General features: G+C 37.9%; 1 protein-coding gene across 1 annotated transcript in view; it reads left to right on the forward strand.

Annotated features, from left to right (window-relative positions):
* Positions 1-2,597: 2,597 nt before the first annotated feature.
* LOC137260632 (uncharacterized) overlaps positions 2,598-19,328 on the forward strand; it is a 59,746-nt gene continuing 43,015 nt past the window's right edge. Inside the window, exon 1 of the mRNA XM_067798230.1 lies at positions 2,598-2,691. The gene's annotated coding sequence lies outside the window, so the exon portion shown is untranslated. The remainder of the gene's footprint in view (positions 2,692-19,328) is intronic.

Raw genomic sequence — 19,328 nt, forward strand, 5'->3', positions numbered from 1 at the left:
ACAGTATTTTTTCGACCACCATAAAATCCAACACTTGGCAAATGCAGGCATTAGTCAACGGTTCTGTATGATAGCAAGTTTTTCCCAGCTATAGAGGGGCCGTCGGAAGGTATTGTGGTTAAAGCGTTCACTCGTCATGATGAAGACCCGGGTTCGATTTCCTACATAGATGCAGTGCGTGAAATGTCCCCCGTCGTGGTATTGCTAAAAGCGGCATAAAACTAAACTCACTTCAATTACAGAACACGGTGACGTATGTAACCAGAACATCTAAGTCAGACTCGATTATTTACAGTCCGCCGCGATATAGCCGCAATATTGCTGAGTGAGGCGTAAAACTAAACTCACTCACTATTACTACTATTAATGCTTAAGAACAATGAGTTTGACGGTAAAATATAATTAGAATGTAAACTCGTTTTATAATCTTTCTTGATTGTGACGTTCTCTTTCCTTATACAACAGACAAAGGTAGTTTTTTCGGACAGCTTTTGTATGGGTACGGACAACCTTATCCCTGTGTACGGAGAGCTTTAAAGATAATCCCAAGACGATCAAACCCATAACACGCTAATCCTAAAAAAATATGGCCAAGGTTTAAAAATAATGGGTCGCTGAAAGAGAATGACGATAAAATAACCTTTCTCGTGTTGTGGACAGGTCCTTTTGGGTGAGTAAGTTCAGTTTTATGTCCCTTTCTGCAATAGTGCAACAATATTACAGGGGACACCAGAAATGGTCTTCACATATGTAGGGAAACGAACCGGGTCTTCCGCATGACGAGCGAACGCCTGAACCACTAAGCTACCCCACCTGACCACCCAATCCCGTTAGTCGCCTCTTACGACAAGCATAGTCGCCTTTTATGGCAACCATGGGTTGATGACGGCCTATTCTAACCCGGACTTTCACGGGTCACACATTCAGATGACTAACAATCGCATTTTAAAATATTATGTTTGAATACATAATCATGACTTGAAATTAGCCGTGTCGTTTGTTTAATTAAACTAAAAAATCCCTTCGGAAAGGATGCAGATATACATTCACCGTTCTTGTTTGGAAGCTAGGACCTAATACAACTGTAAACGTTCCTTTAACACATGTAAAATGCTTCTCGATGCCCTGATGACAGGCTGTACATGCCTGTGCAAGTGTGTTTTCTGTTGTGGTCAAGCATCCTTACTCCTTGCTAGAAGCACCCAGTGAAACTATATACTCCAAACATGTCAAGCCTTTAATGAAAACTGCCGATGTATGATTTTGGCACGAAGGCGACAGAAGTTACCTCCCTTGGTCTGGAATTCACATGTATGTGGGCCCCCGTTGTGTCATCCTCGATATCTCCAGGGTATACGTTCCGATAAGTCTCCACTATAGTGGATATAGATATAGATATAGATATCGAGGATGCCGCTGTGTGTACAGTTGTGTTTGATAACAAGAGAAGGCCAATCTCCATTAGCGTATTTCAGCAGATGAGGTGAAACCGTTGAACGAATAGAAAGAGGCAAACTGGTGTTTGGGCTTATAGAATTGGTGTATCATTTACAAGGGTGTAACCTGGTAAATAGGGCACCGCTAATTAGGAGTAATTAGAATGAGGGACAAATACGATTACCGTAGTGCACCTTCCTGTTCTCTGACAATGCCGTTAAATACTGCACATTGTTGTTTAAGATGTTTGAATATATTTCTCAAGTTATAACTGTAAGCAATGTAGGGTTATAAAAACCCAAGTCTTGAAAATTCAAGTTATATAGTTTGGGTTTTTTCCACATGTGGAATTAAGCGTTCAGTTTTCACCGGAAGGCATTTATGAATCAAATATCATCGTCAGAATCTATATAGAAGTATAAACGTTCTGGTCATGAGTTTCACAGATACATTACAGGCCATGACATGGTTGTAAATGCAGTTCTTAACAATACACAACTATTCCTCTTACAGACATTCATCATACGTCATGACCTGCATAGTCGAGGCCTCCATAGTACCATTCCTTTGGCCGCCTCTAAACCGACCCCAACAGAAAGGGAATAAAATCATTGCAATTCGAAATATGAATTCTAAGACGCTTCGGTGAAACATCAATGGCGCCGACAAAAGAGAATCTCACCCAAGTTCTGATATCACATATGAGTTGATATGTTTACCTTTATCAACGAGTATTGATTTAATTGATATCAGTAGACACGGGGTGAGATTCTATCTATCATCCCAAATCATTCTTCATTAGATTTCATTGAAAAATGTACATTTCTGAACACAGTATTGCCATTAGAATTGTCATAGCATTAGGACGTCATCAACTTCGTGACGTCATGGCATTGTTAGGGCATTTTACAAAATCTACTGTCCGCACAAAGGTGATATCTCCTGTGGAACACAGTCTTGAATGTAGCAGATATTGTAAAACATAAATGTTAAACATTCTCTGCATAAAACTGAAACATTACGAAATCAAAACCGACATTGATAACTACTGTTACTATCGGACATTCAAATTATTAGAAAACAGACATGAGTTATTCCAGTCTTACTAGGAGAAGCGCTCGTAAAATATACGTCCTCGAAACCGGTGCGCGTTGTCACATGACATGAAATTCAACATGGCGTCGTACGGGATCCTTGTTACCAGGTTGCGTGTAAACAATAACTGCTGATGAGATGCACTTAACCTAGCGACATGTAAGTAAGTGACGTTAATTATTGATGACTCTGGGTGGTTATGACTGAAGATAGAGTGATGATAACGAGATGTTACGAACCATTCCGAGTCTGATCTCTGAGTGCTCGTAGGGAAGCACTTTCAATGCAAGATAAAACCTGGAACTTTCCTCAACTGGAAAAACGATCGATGTTTCTATGAGTTTTTGCCACAAGCTGTTAGCGTTGTATTTTAAGATATTGTTTTGTTATTAATGCATATTTGTTACATGGACTAGATATCTCACGCCTATGCTACTGGGAATGTAGGGTTTCGTGAAGGTTTGTTCACATTCACACTGGATCTGGTCCTGTTTCGAGATGTTGGGCACTTTAGGATATCTGTTGTGGATTTCTTGTATGCATAATTAGGTATTGGTTGTAGTCATAAATTATAGCATGAACACCTTATGTTCATTTGCACAGCTATTAAAGCTCAAACCCATATTTTGTAGTGTACTTCATTCCTTTTTTTGTTTATGAGAACAACATAAATTACAGGAGTGGAGATCCATTGAAGTTATTGCAACTGATTTCTTTTAATGATTAGTTGTCTCATTGTTTCTGAACCATTTTTAATGGTCTTTTCATGAAATGCTGTATTTGAAAGAGAGACAACCACTTTCTTTGCTGTATCATTCATAGGCTGTAATCAATTGGCCCACCTGATTTTGTTGTTTATCATAGTTGAAACATTAAAGATAGCTAAAAAAATGTGTATTTGTTTGCCCATAATATATTTCCAGTGGTAACTGAAATAATATACGAAATCAAGTGAAAGAAAAGAAATGATGAAATGTTGATCGAAGGCATGCATATACCAACAGAATCATCCAGTGACTGCATCTGGTAAGGGGAAAAGTTTCATAGCCAGAAATGTCCACCGTTTGTCCAAGAGTCTCCTTCTTCTCTGTCACCCAAGATGATCAGTAGATTAACAGTTATAATATTATACTATTAAGCAAATTAATTGAATGTTTCTGCAAGGAGGGTACCTGTGATGTATTTTGTGTACGATTGATCTAGGTTTTACCACTCCCAGTCCAGTATTTGGCACAAATTTATCATTTCTGACTCTGCAAACACCTTTTTTGACAAAAAGAATACCATTGCAAATAAACTGTATATTGCTGACATCTTTTTGAGTCTAAATCTTGTCAATCTACAATCATATACAACATTTTTCTCACAGATCACATGTTTTGTTCTTCCAAAGTGAGATTTTGATGAGTTTCTTTTAATGACATCAACCTTAAACTTGGAATATTGATGTACAAACTCTGCTGCTGGACAGGTCGACTTTGCTTGGAAGAATAAGAGACATAATCTGTGTAGAAATTATTGGGTGTCCAGACAGGATCGTCTTTGCTAAAAAATCAATAAAGTCTAGTTTTGCCCTAATGTCACGAACCATTGCTCATGCTTTCAATCACAGGTTTGATCTCGTCCAGACTCAAACTTTTCAAGGTAGCCTTTACTGGTTTCTTGGTTTCAAAGTACTGCTTCAAGAACAACAATTCAGAATCTTCATGTATTTTCTATTTATTCTATTTATAAGTTCATTGTCTTAGTATGAATTGATTCTATTAAACGGCCTGCAAAACAATTGAAAAAAAAGTAATTTTAGTAGTGGTAGTCAGTGTTACATTCATGTTGCACATAGGTTTTACACTTGTAACATGAAAAATACACATTAACAATTAGAACAATAATGTGGCAATTGTTGCTCATGCCATCAATCACAAGGTTACCAAGATATTTTATGGATTAAGCTTCTTTGTTACTTCCTACAGAATGTTTTTGGATCATTACCGATTCTTTCATAGGTTATATTACTGGACGTGTGTTACATGATAATTTAGCAGCTTTGTGAATAGAAGCATACCGTTTATATGCCGTAGCATCAAAATCAGGGTCAGAAGCATATTGAATCAATCAAAGCATGTGAGTACACAAGACAGACTTATCACCCTTGGAGAAGGAATCGAAGGAGATTTTTGCAAAAGTAAACTAGACTAAATTCAAATCCAACAGCCTTCAGAATCATATACAGTCAAATCCTGATGAGTTGAATTCCGGCGTCTCGAATATCATGTATAACTTGAAGTACCTGTCGGTACTGTTGTGGCAGTCATCATTTGATATTTCCAGTTATGTGAAATAAAAAGACACAATGACTCAAGAAGGAAATTTGGTCTATGAGATTCAAACAACAGCAATCTTTTATACACAAGCCACAGTTGGTCAGTGAATTAACTGGTGGAGGTACTCATCCAGTGAACAATCCATCAAGGCTCACCTTTCCACCACTGACTGGTGAGTTCAAAAGTAGATTAGTGATTTTACGGTCCACTACAGGAATGCATCTCTTGACCGTTACATATAAGGTCATCATTTTATCTACCCTCATAGACATACCTTATTTCAAATACATTGATAAGTCAAATTTATTACTTGGTCCCTAGTGATTTGACTCATCAGGATTTGACTCTAGCTGGAATATTGTGGCATTAAACAACATTCATTCAGAATTATTCTAAAATTGGAGGGTTGGCACCCTCATGTTTGGTAGAATGACCTGGAGAACAGGCCATGTGTTCACTGAAGCTGAAGATGTGGTTATTGTTCATAACATCGACCAGTGTTTTTTTATTCTTATGATATTGTTAACAGTGTCAATAAATAAAACTGCTGTGAATTTCAGATTTTTTAAAAGATGTTTTAGGTGTATCAGATGTTGTAAAGATGTTACAGAATCAGGTGTAATTGGTATTGTGATTCATATCAGACAAGCTGACATAGCTCGTTAAAATTAATTTATTGCTTCCTAACTAACTTACCGATAATATTGTTTTCACTTTTAAGGAAAGACCTTTTCCACTTAAAGTCCATTTTTTCCCCAGTATTCTGACTTTTGCACCTTGCTCAAAGAGGTCATTTGGCAAATTAGAATCATATTTATCTGATTTAGATTTGAAAAATTTTTTATATGAAATATAACAACCTCACTCCACCCCCTACCCCCCATTCTTCCCCTTGTATAAATCAGGAAATTTGGAAAAAGGTCATGAGTGAAAAGATCATTTTTTTTGTCTGGCCCGGTCAGTATTCAGACTCACAGGTGTCAAGTTTCACATGTGTTGCTATGTATGTGTATTTAAATGGTTACATACTTATAGAAAATTACAAAGCAGCATTTCTTCTGGGAGAGCATAAAACATCAATTCTATTGTGCACATTACCTACGTAGGTAGACTTCAAAGTCCATTGTTACCTGGAGAACCTTGATATAAAATTGTGGTTGTATGTCAAGGACAATACAGAGTCAGTCATGATTTGCCTACATTTGCCACCTACGGGATCCCAGTAGGTAATAATCTACAGTGTTGTATATATAGATATGAGTAGGTTTGGAAATGATACTACTGTCCAAGGCTGAAGGTATTTTTTATGTTGTTGTTGTTGTTGATGCAAAGCCAGATGGTTAAAACAATGTACATAGTTTGGGCATGGAAATATTTTATAATGTGTTAATGTTATAAAATAACTTGTAAGGATTTGAGTAGAATGTGTTCCCAACATTCAACTGCTTGTTATAAAAGGGAACTCATTTTGGGACAAGTACAGATTTTTGGTGAGGTCTGGTCCCTAACAACCTGTTCGGTTTGAGGTTACTTAATAGATGTGGTGATTGTTGCTCGTGTTGTCAATCACAGGATGGTTTGGCCCACATTCAGATATTTACAGATTGCGGTCATGTTGCTGAAATATTGCTGAAGTCAGTTATGAATAGTGCTGTGATGATATATGGTGGTATCGATAATCGTGATACTTTATCGGACGATAGATATATCGATACTTATTTTGCTTTGTGATACGTTTCGTTCACTCTAAAATTGTTAAGTTTCATTAGAAATGGACGATTATGTCAATATTTTCACTGTTACTTGATATCAAAACATGTTTTTAAAGCAAATAACTGAAGATGGCATATCGTGATGGGAATCGAATCTTATCATATCGTTTCAAGATATTGCGATACATATCGTATTGTGAATTGTCTGTATTGCCACACGTCTAGTTATGAACACACATTCTCTCACTTAACAGGGTGGTCTTGGTTATTGTATGTTATCCCAGTTTGATGCCCATGATGTCAATCACCTGATTGTCTCATCTAGACTAGATTATTTACAGGCCACACTCAGATTTTAGGAAAATTGATGAGTGGGGCGTTAACAGCAATTATAGTAAATTAAGCTGTTGTTCTTACTTGTGTTGAGAATGCCTCCCTGATGTGTGTCATGATTTTGTGAGTGGTTTGTGTAGTTTTTTTTGTTGATACTGTCAATATATTTTTCCATGTGTAGGTAGTATAACTAGTCAAGAAAGTCATAGTCCAATTCATTTGTTCCTTTATCTTTCTGACATGTCTGACTAAGGGTTGGCTGAACCGGTCATTCTGAAGTTGCCTATGTGTTTATATTTCAATCAGAAATGATTATTTCGACACTTCTACGTTCTATCTTTGTTGTATCCCAGACCACATGGTCAGATCTAGCTCACAAGGGTAGCTTGAACGCCAGACAAAGACCCTGGCATTGTGCCAATATTTTACTTTGTTGTGATCATTTCTGAGACTCCCAGCTGATTGTCAAGTGTAAATATATGTTACTGTAGTTCAGATGGTCTTTACACATAGATTCTACCTTCATTTGAAAGCAAGTTTAAAATATAACTGTTAGAAGTCACATGCTGATGTTGGCATAGTCACAATGGAAGGTAAGATAAATAGCTGTCAATAATCTAGTATGACTTGCCATTTATGTTGTTCATTTCGTATAGGGTGTGATATGCTGTGGTATATACCCAATGACTGAGTTGATATATCTGTATTTGTTTGCACTTATTTCTTGGCTTTACAAAGGCCCCATTCTCAAAGGTGTCTTATAGAAAACAGTTTTAGGGGATTTCATAAATACATTGTAATTCTCACTTGTCAATACAGTCATTGAGCTTACTGTCAGTTATAGATGGCTTGACTTGACAGTCCTTCCCTGGGGGATAAGACCTGCAGGATGCAAGTGTGTTAGTTATGTTTTTGTCAAACTTCATCATAGTCAAAAGTCAATCTGCCCTAGCCAATCAAACCAAACTAAAGGCACCCCTAATGTTCCTCATATTCTTTAATCACCAGTTATTCAGCCTTGGTCTTGAGGTTTCTTTGTTGAAGTAATTTGATGATGTCAGCTAGAGTTCACCTTGTTTATTGCCACTCTGATCAATATTGCTACTGATACATTCCACAGTTTGGGTATTACTTAGAATGTATAATGGAAGCGGAATTGATCAAACTGTCACATGCCACTGTTCGGGGGGTTACTGCTTTAGCACAGCTTTGATCTACCTTTGTTTCTCAGACATTGAGCTCTTATATCACTGATATTTGAAGGTCATTAATAACTACTGGTGACCTGGCTGTTTTCATATAACACTTAGGTCTATAGCAAGGAACACCACTTGTCCTGTGTCTTTTACTGTTCAAAACAGTAAAGTGCATTCTGGTGTAGAATGTTTTTCAACAAGCAACAAGTTGATGAAGTTCAAACATTGACCTGTGTACAACATTGACCTGTATACAACATTGACCTGTATTCAACAATGGTGTGTATACAACATTGGACTGTATACAACACTGACCTGTATACAACACTGGCCTGTATACAACATTGGTATGTATACAACATTGCCCTGTATACAGCATTGGTCCATATACAGCATTGGTCTGTGTACAACATTGGACCCTATACAACATTGGCCCGTATACAACACTGGTCTGTACATAACACTGACCTGTATGAAGCATTGGTCTGTATACAACACTGGTCTGTACACAACACTGACCTGTATACAACACTGACCTGTATACAACATTGGTCTGTATACAACATCATCGTGACTACAATATGGCCTGATTGGGTGCAGCAGCATGCGGAATGGCTTATTTTCTGAACAGTAAGTGCTGCACATTTGGAACACAATTACAAGATTAAATTTGAAGAAAATTCTAATGAGTACTTACTGTAATCAAAATTTACTAAAAGAATGTTATTATGTTTGTGACAGGTTTCTGTAGACAAGGTGTACTAAGTGGGTATCACTGCATTATGGATAGCAAGACGGGTGTAAATAATGAAGCAAGTCTGAGTAATAGATCAGAGATAAGTCACGATTGTATCAACTCCTTATGACACATATATAGTGCATAAATAGGATTTTCATTTTGGAAAACCATTTGTCTTTGTTATTCTTACAAATGATGTAATACTGCTGTATAGGGTACAACATGGGAATCTACGCATGTACACCTGTGTCATGTGTACTAAGCATGTTTCTATCAGATTGGCGCTGTGCCAGACTGGTGTGCCATGTCGGACCCAAGGAACCAGATACCTGGAAGGTGTTGATAGTGAAACTCACCTGCGTAGTTTCACATGTGTCAATCTGCTGACTATGACACCTGGCTCAAGTCATAAAGTTTTGTGAAAATGTGCAGACCAGTGTATGAAACTCCTTACAAAACCTGAAAGCCCACAGGTTTTATTAATGAAAAATGTTCCTGGTCCTGTTAACATGTAACCCGCCCTGTATCAAAAATAGGAAGCTGAGATAAGGTGTTAAAATAATGTAATTAATGAATTACTTGTACTGAGGTAATCTTAAGCAATAGCAAAATTTACAAAGCATAACATGGTGGTCCCTGTTGATTCATTTAGTGTCACTGCCAGGTGAAAGAGACAAACAGGCAAAGTCAGAATGGTCAGTATCTTTGGAAAGAATGGTCCCTACATGTTGTTCATGCAATTAGCACAGGGGATTTGTAACTCTCCGTGTGGAAAGTAAACATGGGCAACAGCAAATTTAACAAAGATGACTTGGTCATTGGAAGCATTCTTTAGACCAATCACATTTAATGATAGATTAAAGGGTAGGTTGATCTGTGGAAGTTACAGTTTGATTGATCTTGAACTATACATACAGATGTCTAGGTACCACAATTGTAAAGTATTTTCAAAATATAACCCATAGTCAGTGACATGGTAATATATATATCCATAGAAACTGTACTGGCCCACAGGACTGGCTATAAAATAAAGTTATAACTAGCAAGCAGAGGGCTGCCGGACAGTCTCTCTGCTTCATACACTGGTACAGACATGTTCAAGTTGATGAAGATGGGCCCATGCACAGATTATTTATAACACACATGGTAAAACATACTAGGAATACTTGTAATTCTAGTTTTTCACCGTCAAATATTGTCATGTTTTGATCTACATGTTCTCAGGGGCTGAGAATTTGGACCCTAGTTTGCCACAAATATACTGTCTAAATATTAGAAAAACCAGTCAATTTGTCATCAAATGAGTGAGTGAGTGAGTGAGTTTGTTTTCACAACTCTTTTTATCAATTTTCCAGCAATGTCATGGCAAGGAACATCAGAAATTGGTTTCACACATCACAGAGTGATGACAGAATGCTTTAATCACTGGGCTATCCCACCATCCCCTTATAATAATCAAAACGACCCACAATTGTGCGTAATATTAACAGAATTATTTTTCTAAAATGATGCATTCCCAAAAGCGTTGTTCGCATTGTATTTAGATGTACATTGTAGGCAAAGAAAAACATGACTTTTTTTCTGTGGAAAGCCTTCAATATTTCACACAATCAATCACAGAATCAATAGAGCATAAATGGCTTTTAATGTATTGTATATACATTGTTGCATAAAGGCATTGTTATAACAGCTTTGAGATTAGGAATATTTAATATTTTTTTTGATGTGATCAGTCCATTTTTTCTTTCACTGAAATACAACAGTTTGTGTACTGGCCACAATGTACTGTTTGTCAAAACTGATGACTGTGCAATAATAACAAGCAAAATTCCTTCTGTGGTTATGTAACAAAAAGACAACAATTCACAGGGTGATGTAAACATGTTAAAGAAGTATTTTTGTTCTGTATTGTTGTCACTGGCGGAGTGTGAAGGTGTTTTGTAATTATAAATCATGCTATTGTTGTGCTGTGCTATGTGTTGTAATAACATCAGCTAGGGGCCATGCTCAATGGTCTGGCTGAGTGCCACCTTTGTCAGTAGGTGTAGTGGTACTGTCTGCTGGTTGTACAGGGGGAGGGGCTGGTGAGATGGTTGTCTCGTAATAATAAATCACACTGTTCCTGCCAAGTTCCATGTTGTTAAGGAGTGTAGAGGTGGTTTTGTCTATGAACATGTGATTGTGTTTCATGCCCAATGTTGGTTTCTAGGGCTGGGACTGGTATCCCAGATACTTAGGACAGGTGGGTAGTGAGTTGGACATGGGTACCTGTTTCAATACCCAGACCTGTTATGATCATGTGACTCATAGATTAAACAATGTTCTATGTTATTCTTTCATGATTAGAAGGTTGTATTGTCGTGGAAGATGATGACACATAACTTAATTACAATCACTTACGAGGGTTGGCTGAAAAGTTCTCAGCCTGAGTGGTTTTTCCCCACCAGGTAGAGACAGGTGTTTGCCACCAATGAGGACAATCATTTAGTGAATCATAGACACAAGAACTATAAACGTACTAATAGTTTTATCTCAACTACAGCTCTTTTGGTAAACCTACCCTCTGAAATCATCAGAAATGGACAAAACTGAATACAGGGCAGTCATCAAGTACTTGCAAAAGAAAGGGATGCCCCCAACACAGATACATCCTAACATGGCCTCCACTCTAGGGGATGATGCTCCTTCATTTTCCACAGTAAAGAAGTGGGCTGCAGAATTTAAGCATGGCAGACAAAGCCTTGATGATGACCCACGCTCAGGAAGGCCTTCAACAGCAACCACTCCAGAAAACATCACGCGAGTGCTCGATATGTGGATGGATGATCGACGATTGACTACTCGACATATTGCTAGTGTAGTGGGCATCTCTCATGAGAGGGTTGAGCATATTATCACCAACGAATTAGGAATGACTAAAGTTTCTGCAAGATGGGTGCCAAAGCTCTTAACAGCAGAACAGAAACGTGTCAGGTTCCAGACGTCCCTTGACAATTTGCGTCGTTTTGAAGCAGATCCCGATGATTTTGTGGCACGATTTGTAACCATGGATGAGACCTGGATACATCACTTTCAACCAAAAACAAAACTACAGTCAAAACAGTGGAAGCATCCTGATTCACCAGCTCCAAAGAAAGCCAGGTCTGTTCCTTCAGCTGGAAAGGTGATGGCATCAGTCTTTTGGGATTCCAGGGGTATTCTGCTCATTGATTATCTTGAAAAAGGTCAAACTATCAATGGCAGATACTATGCTGATCTACTGAACCAGTTGCGAGAAGCAATCAAAGCCAAATGACGAGGGATGATCGCTGAAGGTGTCCTCTTCCACCAAGACAATGCGCCTGTTCACAAATCGGTGGTGGCCATGTCAACAATCCGCGATTGTGGCTTTGCACTCATTGACCATCCTCCTTATTCACCTGATTTGGCTCCTTCTGACTTCCACCTGTTCCCAAAATGAAAAAGGAACTCGCCGGTCGCCATTTTGCAAATAATGATGACGTCATTTCCGCTGTGACTGATTTTTTTAGGGTAGCTGAAGAAGATTTCTTCCTGACCGGGATTCGGGCCTTGCAGCATTGCTGGCAAAAGTGTGTGAACTTGGAAGGGGACTATGTAGAAAAATAAATTACAAACGTGGACTTTGTAACTTTTTTTCACAGTGAGGCTTAGAACTTTTCAGCCAACCCTCGTATACATGATACATGGTTAAGATATTGAAAAACTCAAAATTTTAGCATTTGAGCTGAGAAATATGAATATCCTGGTAGGGTGAAGGATGAGCATCAATCTACACACGTGGGATACACCTGTTGAAGGAGTAGGCATTAACTCTGAAACGTTGTGTTCTCATAATAAAGAAGTTGATATCCATAAAAATCTTCATTCTGATATCACAGATGTTATAATAAATATTTGGCTGGAAGATCAGTTACTCACATCGTCACAGGACCTGTAGACATCTGTGTTAGAATTGGTCTTGCATAACCTGTACTTGTTGGAAGAGGCAATGAAGGAATCATGCAGTGGTCTGGCTTTGTTGACTCATTGATGTTATTGTATCCCAGGTGTGTAGATTGATGCTCATCTTGTTGATCACTTGGTTGTCTGGTCCAGACTTGATTATTTACAGTCTGCTGCCATAAAAACTGGAATATTGCTGAGTGTGGCATTAAACAGGTTAGCATATTTTCCCCATGGTGAACAGGTTGTACTAGACTTCATTGGACAAACAGTTGAGAGACTATGAAGAGTAGCCATGAGCAGGAAGTGGTGGAAATGTTCCAAATTGTACGGTAGTTGAAATAATTGATAATCTGAAAATTAGAATTAGGTCTGAAACCAATAGACAACAAACAAATGTCATATAACTGACGATTGTATTCTAACATTAATAAGGTTTTACATCAATATACATCGCTGCAAAGAAATTACAATGGCAGTGCAAGTACAATAGCAATTATGATATGTGAAACAGTGATCATAGCAATAAAGACACTGATAATAAGGAAAAAAAAAATAATATTCATCTCTCTGCAATGTTGGTCGCTAGGCTTCTAAAATAGTCTTAGACGGAGTAACAACCTCAGGGTGAGAAAGTGATCTTCACACTTTTTTCAAAACTCCATTGACCACAGGTTCAGTAAACTTTCAAAATCCAACCAAATATGAACTTCACTTGATCACAATTAACAATTTGGTTTCTTTTGCAAATAATCTTTATCATTTGGTAGCAATTGCATTTCTTTTTCATCATCAAAATACATATATCAGAACATTTCAGTAGTTTAGCACTACTGTACCATGGTAAAGTTTCATGTGGACATTTACTTGTCTGACCAGAGAATTCCTCAATGGTAATTTTCAACCCCTGCCACTCAACTTCTGTTTTTACATTAATGTGAGATGAAATGTGAAATGGTGGAAGGAAGTATGAGCCCCCTTTATAAAAGTGTGAAAAAGCTTTCTTTAACTCTATGTCAGACTGGAATATTCAAAAAAGAGGCCAAGAAATTTATAGTCTTGTTTCCTTTGTAAATGTATATACCCCCCACCACACCTCTACCTTCTACTGAATCAATGAATTGAACAAGTACGACACTGTTCCGCAATAAATAACACTGCCACATTTATAACAGGAAGAGAGTTGCAAACAGATGCTCACATTCAAGTCTGCTACACATACAAGCATGTCAGCTGTTCTGGGTGTGCTTGTATCTTGATTTGGCATGTTTCCAGAGAAAAATTGTGATGAAATATTCTTTGTGTTGATGGATGCTTGGCCTTGAAAGTTGTTGACGTCATATGGCCAGTATGTGATTTTAAGTAATAAATATGAAATTCTGATTGAAGTAGTCAGGTTAGTAGTATATGCAGTATCTGAGGTAGAAATTGGTCGTCAGTTTCCTCATGTTTTCATTCACATTGGAGATGGATAGTTTGTTTTCAGAAATTCAGGAATACTTTAATCTCTTAGCCCCCCTCTGTTGGATATTGCCAACTAGTGAATTTGACAATTCTTGAAGATGATGCTACTTCTATGGTGTCATTATCTGCCAATGAACCTGAACTGCAGCCCTACTATAATTCATGTCTCAGCGAAGTTGTATGTTACTAGTTTAGTTACCAGAATAATGTCTTCCTTAAAGAATTTTCTTTTGGTTTGTTTATGAACATATTAAAAACTTTGGATTTTTTTTTTACAAACAGGTGTTCTCAGTTTTCATGCTGCATTAGACTTCCATGTGGGTCTTTGAGGTTTCAAATATTGATACATATTGATTTTCTTATCAGCCATTGATTTTTCTGTACATTACTAGCATTAGTCTAGAACTAATGATGGACACTTCACTGCTGTCTAAATTGCTCAATTATTTCAGCCACATCTTTTAAAATAAAAGCCACAAATGTCTGTTTTTATTGATAAACTATTTTAGCAATACAGATAATGTAGCCATGATCATTCAAAACCAGTTTTGCATGTGACCCAATGACACTTCAGAATATTTCTCATTCTCCACCAATCAGATCAGATCGTTTACCTCCTGTTTTTCCAGTATCATCGTTGTAGAATTTTAAATTAAGAGTCCAGGGTCCCATTCCACAAAGGTATCGTAGCAGCTCAATAGTCACACAATCTTCCTAGTGCAACTACTATTTTATGGCACATGGGCCAGAGTTTTATGACAATAATTTTTTTTGTCAGTTATTAGTCATATATTTTTCAATAAAAGCTATGTAGACCATCATCAATCTATTTCTTAAAATCACCCTCATGGAGATCCAATGCCCTCTTGCATAAAGCGATGTTACCACCATAAGGATCAGAACTCCTGTATTCCAGTGGAAGTATTAGACTGAAATAGTGATATCGCTAAAACCATTTTATGAAAGTGGGCAGAGGTTAAAACTGATCTTCAGCAGCCCATTCCTGTTGTAAGAGGCCACTACTGCACTCATGGGACTCAGACTCACAGACTTAGTTGATGCCCCGTGTCTCAGTTCCTTAGCATCATGCTTAGAGTCAATTATGGATGTTCTGGTCCAGACTTAATTATGTTCAGCCTGTCTTCCGATAGCTGGAATATTGCTTAATGTGGCTTATTCAACAAACAAACAAAGTAATCTTAATGTCATTGTTTTCATTCAGTACAATTTTGAGTTTAAGTTGCAGTGGGATTTTGTTTGTTATTTAATACCGCAATCAGCAATTCTCCAGGTGTATGATAATGGTCTGTAAATGACAGGGCAGTCCAGTGACTGGCGCCTCAAGGCTTGATCTATGAAACTTGGATATAGTGACTTGCATTAACCAAAACAATGATAGCAATGAGAAATAGAATAACATATATCTTTAAAAAGTTATAGAAAGATCATCCAGCCAAGAGTGGTAGTAAAATTATCTGGCCGAGCTGTGGATGCATCCAGGGTAGAGTGGAGATTTGTTGGAACATAAACCCTGAAGATATCGAGGATGTAGGAAACTGGTACTGTATTTATGTGGCCTAACCCATATATCAATGACAAGTAAAGGTCTTTGACCTGGTCGTCTATTTCTGCCCTTGAACCAGACCAGTCGAGACAGTTGGTCATCAAAATGTAAGCAATTGTGTGCTGATGTCAGAACTGGCCACTTACCTTTGATATTGTTGTACACTTGTCTTTGAAGATGTCAGTGTCCAGTGATTGCTTTGTGGCATGACCTGGTGAAGCTGTGATAAATGGTCACCATGAATCAGATTTATACAGATTGTGGCTTGACAGATGCAGTTTCCCTGAACACCACTGCTGTATATGATACTGGAGATTTGTGACAAGTTTGTGAAGGGACTATATGTTCATTGTGGTGCAACAGATTTGCCCAGGACACAACTGTTATATATGACATTGGAGATGTGTGACAAGTTTGTGAAGAGACTATATACTCATTGTGGTATGACAGATACTGTTTCTCTGAACACCACTCTTCTATGATGTTGACAAGTGTATGAAAGGACTAGTATTTGGTACTGAAACAAGTGGTTGGGCTTTTGCAGCATTTAGCTGTGTGCTAGTTATACCATGCAGGTTTGCAGCTAGATTGGGCTTGATGTGGTCTATGATCTACCCATCTGGATATGAAACCCAGAACTTTGGTGTAACCGGTCACTGCTTTCACCACAGCACTACCACACTGGCCCCGTGTTTTGGAATTGGAATTGTGGAGATACTTTCGTAGGTGGATCCAGGGGGGAGGTGCAGGGGTGTACACCTGACCTTTACTCCTGAAAGTTTATTGATTCGGCCAGTCTCAAAAAGCTGTGTCCTCTCCTGTACCCTATCATGGTATGCACATATGAGTGTTTGACCTGAAGCAGAAAACCTGTGTATTTGACATGCAAATTATCTCAAATAATGAAGTGAATTTGACAGCTTGCATCCTTGTTGACACAATGCTACTGAGACTGAAGTTCAAATAATCTAAACGTTAGATTTGGTGTTGTTTAAAACTGCTCAGTTTCTTGTTTGCCATTTAACTGCTCAGTGCTGATTAAATACCTGACCTGTTTTACCTTGCTTTTTTTATTGTTATTAAACACAGTTGATGGCTTGATGAAAGTTCCATACTGAAGTTGACTCCCAAAACATGTCCATGACTCCCTGTCATGACAGCAGGGAGTTATGATAACTCCTAAATTTCATGTCTTGGGCAAACCCTGACATATAATGATGCATATGAGATAATATTATTTAAATGTGTTCAATGTGTTCACCACTGGCCTTGTCCCGGGAAGGTCCCGGGGTAGATTAGGTCTTCTGCAACCCATGCTTGCCATAAAAGGCGACTATGCATGTCGTAAGAGGCAACTAATGGGAACGGGTGGTCAGGCTCGCTGACGTGGCTGAAACATCATTGGTTCCTAGTTGTGCAGATTGATGCTTGTGCTGTTGATCACAGGAACGTCTGGTCCAAACGCAATTATTTACAGACTGCCGCGAATATTGCTGAGTGCAGCGTAAAACTAAACTCACTCGCTCTCTCATTGAACCATCTCTGTGGATAGAGACACACAGTAGAAGGTCAGTGGTTCAATTTCTGGCTTGTCATACGAAATGATTTCAAAGTTGGTTCCATTGTTTATTTGGTCCCTTGACTCATGAACCAGATAACTGGCTGAATGTCAAGCTGGGTGATTCAGCAGTTTTATCCACTCACCTCATGGCGCTAGTCCAAATGGACCTCAATCAATAGTCTCTTCATTGCCAGTAACACCTGAAGTGTTTAGCAGCTTAGTCTGAGAATCAGTGGGAAAATTTCATAATTTTTTAGGTTTTGAAACTGAAACCTGTTAAGAAAGACAATGTCCCTTATTTCTCGGTTGTATGATGGCGGTTTGTAGTTTGTCCTCAGTGACAACAAACTAGCAGTAAGGCATCCAAGTGAATTGGATGGTCAGGCCTGATCACGGACTTGGTTGATTTCGTGTCATTTCCAAATGCTTGTATCCATTCTCACTATATCTGTGACAACATTATCAAAACCAGGTTCGATAATTTATAGGCTACCGTCGCATAGTTTGAATATTGCTGAGTGTGATTTTAAAAAGGATAGCTCTGACATTCAAAGCTAAAATAAGTAAAATATCATACTGCTATTCATTTTGAGAAGCTACAACTTCATAAATATTGTAGTTTGTAGGTTTCACGTTTTAATTAGATAAAATCCTGAAAAGTATAATGGACATTCTTGGCCCAAGGGATTTCTGGTTGAAATAGTTCCCAGAAACTTGTGTGTGTGTGTGTCACACAAGGTGATTATGGATTGAACAATTGAGCTTGGGGACTTTGTGATGGGTGTGTAGTGATACCTTGAGGGGGTAATTAGTATCATCTACTGGTTAGTCTGGCCTAAAATCTGTATTTTTCTAACGAAGTGTACTCCAGACTTCACATATGTTACATTTGACCATTTTCTTAATGGTGTTGGGTATTCACAGCTTTCAGACCATGCCAGGTTACACTTTCAGAAGGGTACACAAGGTGTGAGATCTAGACAACCAGTTGTCTGACTTACTTTTTGGTGGAAACTGTGTTGTCGGTGTGGGTTAGATTGCTGACTTTGTTTTAGGGTGATCAGATGTCTGACTGAAGGTGTGGGTTCAAATCCTAGATGAAACTCTGGGAAAAAGTGCAAGAATCTGTATTTCACAGATAACATGCAGTCATGTTAAATGAATTGATTATTCATTGGAAGCAGTGTTTTGGCTGGAAACAAACAAACATACCAAGAACATTTTCTTTATTTCAGCATCATACTTTATTAAGAATGTAGATCACTTTATGTGGGATAAACAAACCTGGGGCAAGTGACTTTAAGAAAGTAATTTGGCTTGACTTTTCCACTAGCCCTGATATTTTTATATAATCATGGTGATAAATTATGAAAGAATAAATCAACATGATGTTTGATGTTAATGTTTACTGGACTATTTATCAAAGAATGATATATAGCAAAGAAAGATAACTCTACTTTATTATCATTGTGAAATATAATGGCAACATTTTTAGCATATTATGACATGAAATCCAAGTTTATTTGCAGTTTGAAACCATATGTGCAAATTATCTAGTAGCCCACAGACAAGATACTACTGACTTCCAGGCTTCAGGCGATGGGATTTTTGAAACCCTGCAACCACTAAACAAAATATTGAAAAGACATCACTTTTTATTATTGCTATTATTAATCCATAGTACATGTCATGACTGGGAAGTACAGCAACAAAGAATTTTCCAGCTGTTGGTGTTCTCAACTTCTTTTCATCAGCATATAGTTCCCAGTGCTAACAAATCATGCCAAAAAGTCAAGCAAATAGGGAAAACCCCTAATTACTATCAGGGCTGGCCATGAATAATACATGCCAGTGGCCTTGATGGGTGATGGTTTCGGCTGATGGTGATAGAGATTTCTTGTCACAGTTGAAGGTTACGCTGAGTACAGTTTCCATGTCGTTCA

This window comes from Haliotis asinina, chromosome 14, assembly GCF_037392515.1.
Source record: "Haliotis asinina isolate JCU_RB_2024 chromosome 14, JCU_Hal_asi_v2, whole genome shotgun sequence".
NCBI classification, from domain to species: Eukaryota; Metazoa; Mollusca; class Gastropoda; order Lepetellida; family Haliotidae; genus Haliotis; species Haliotis asinina.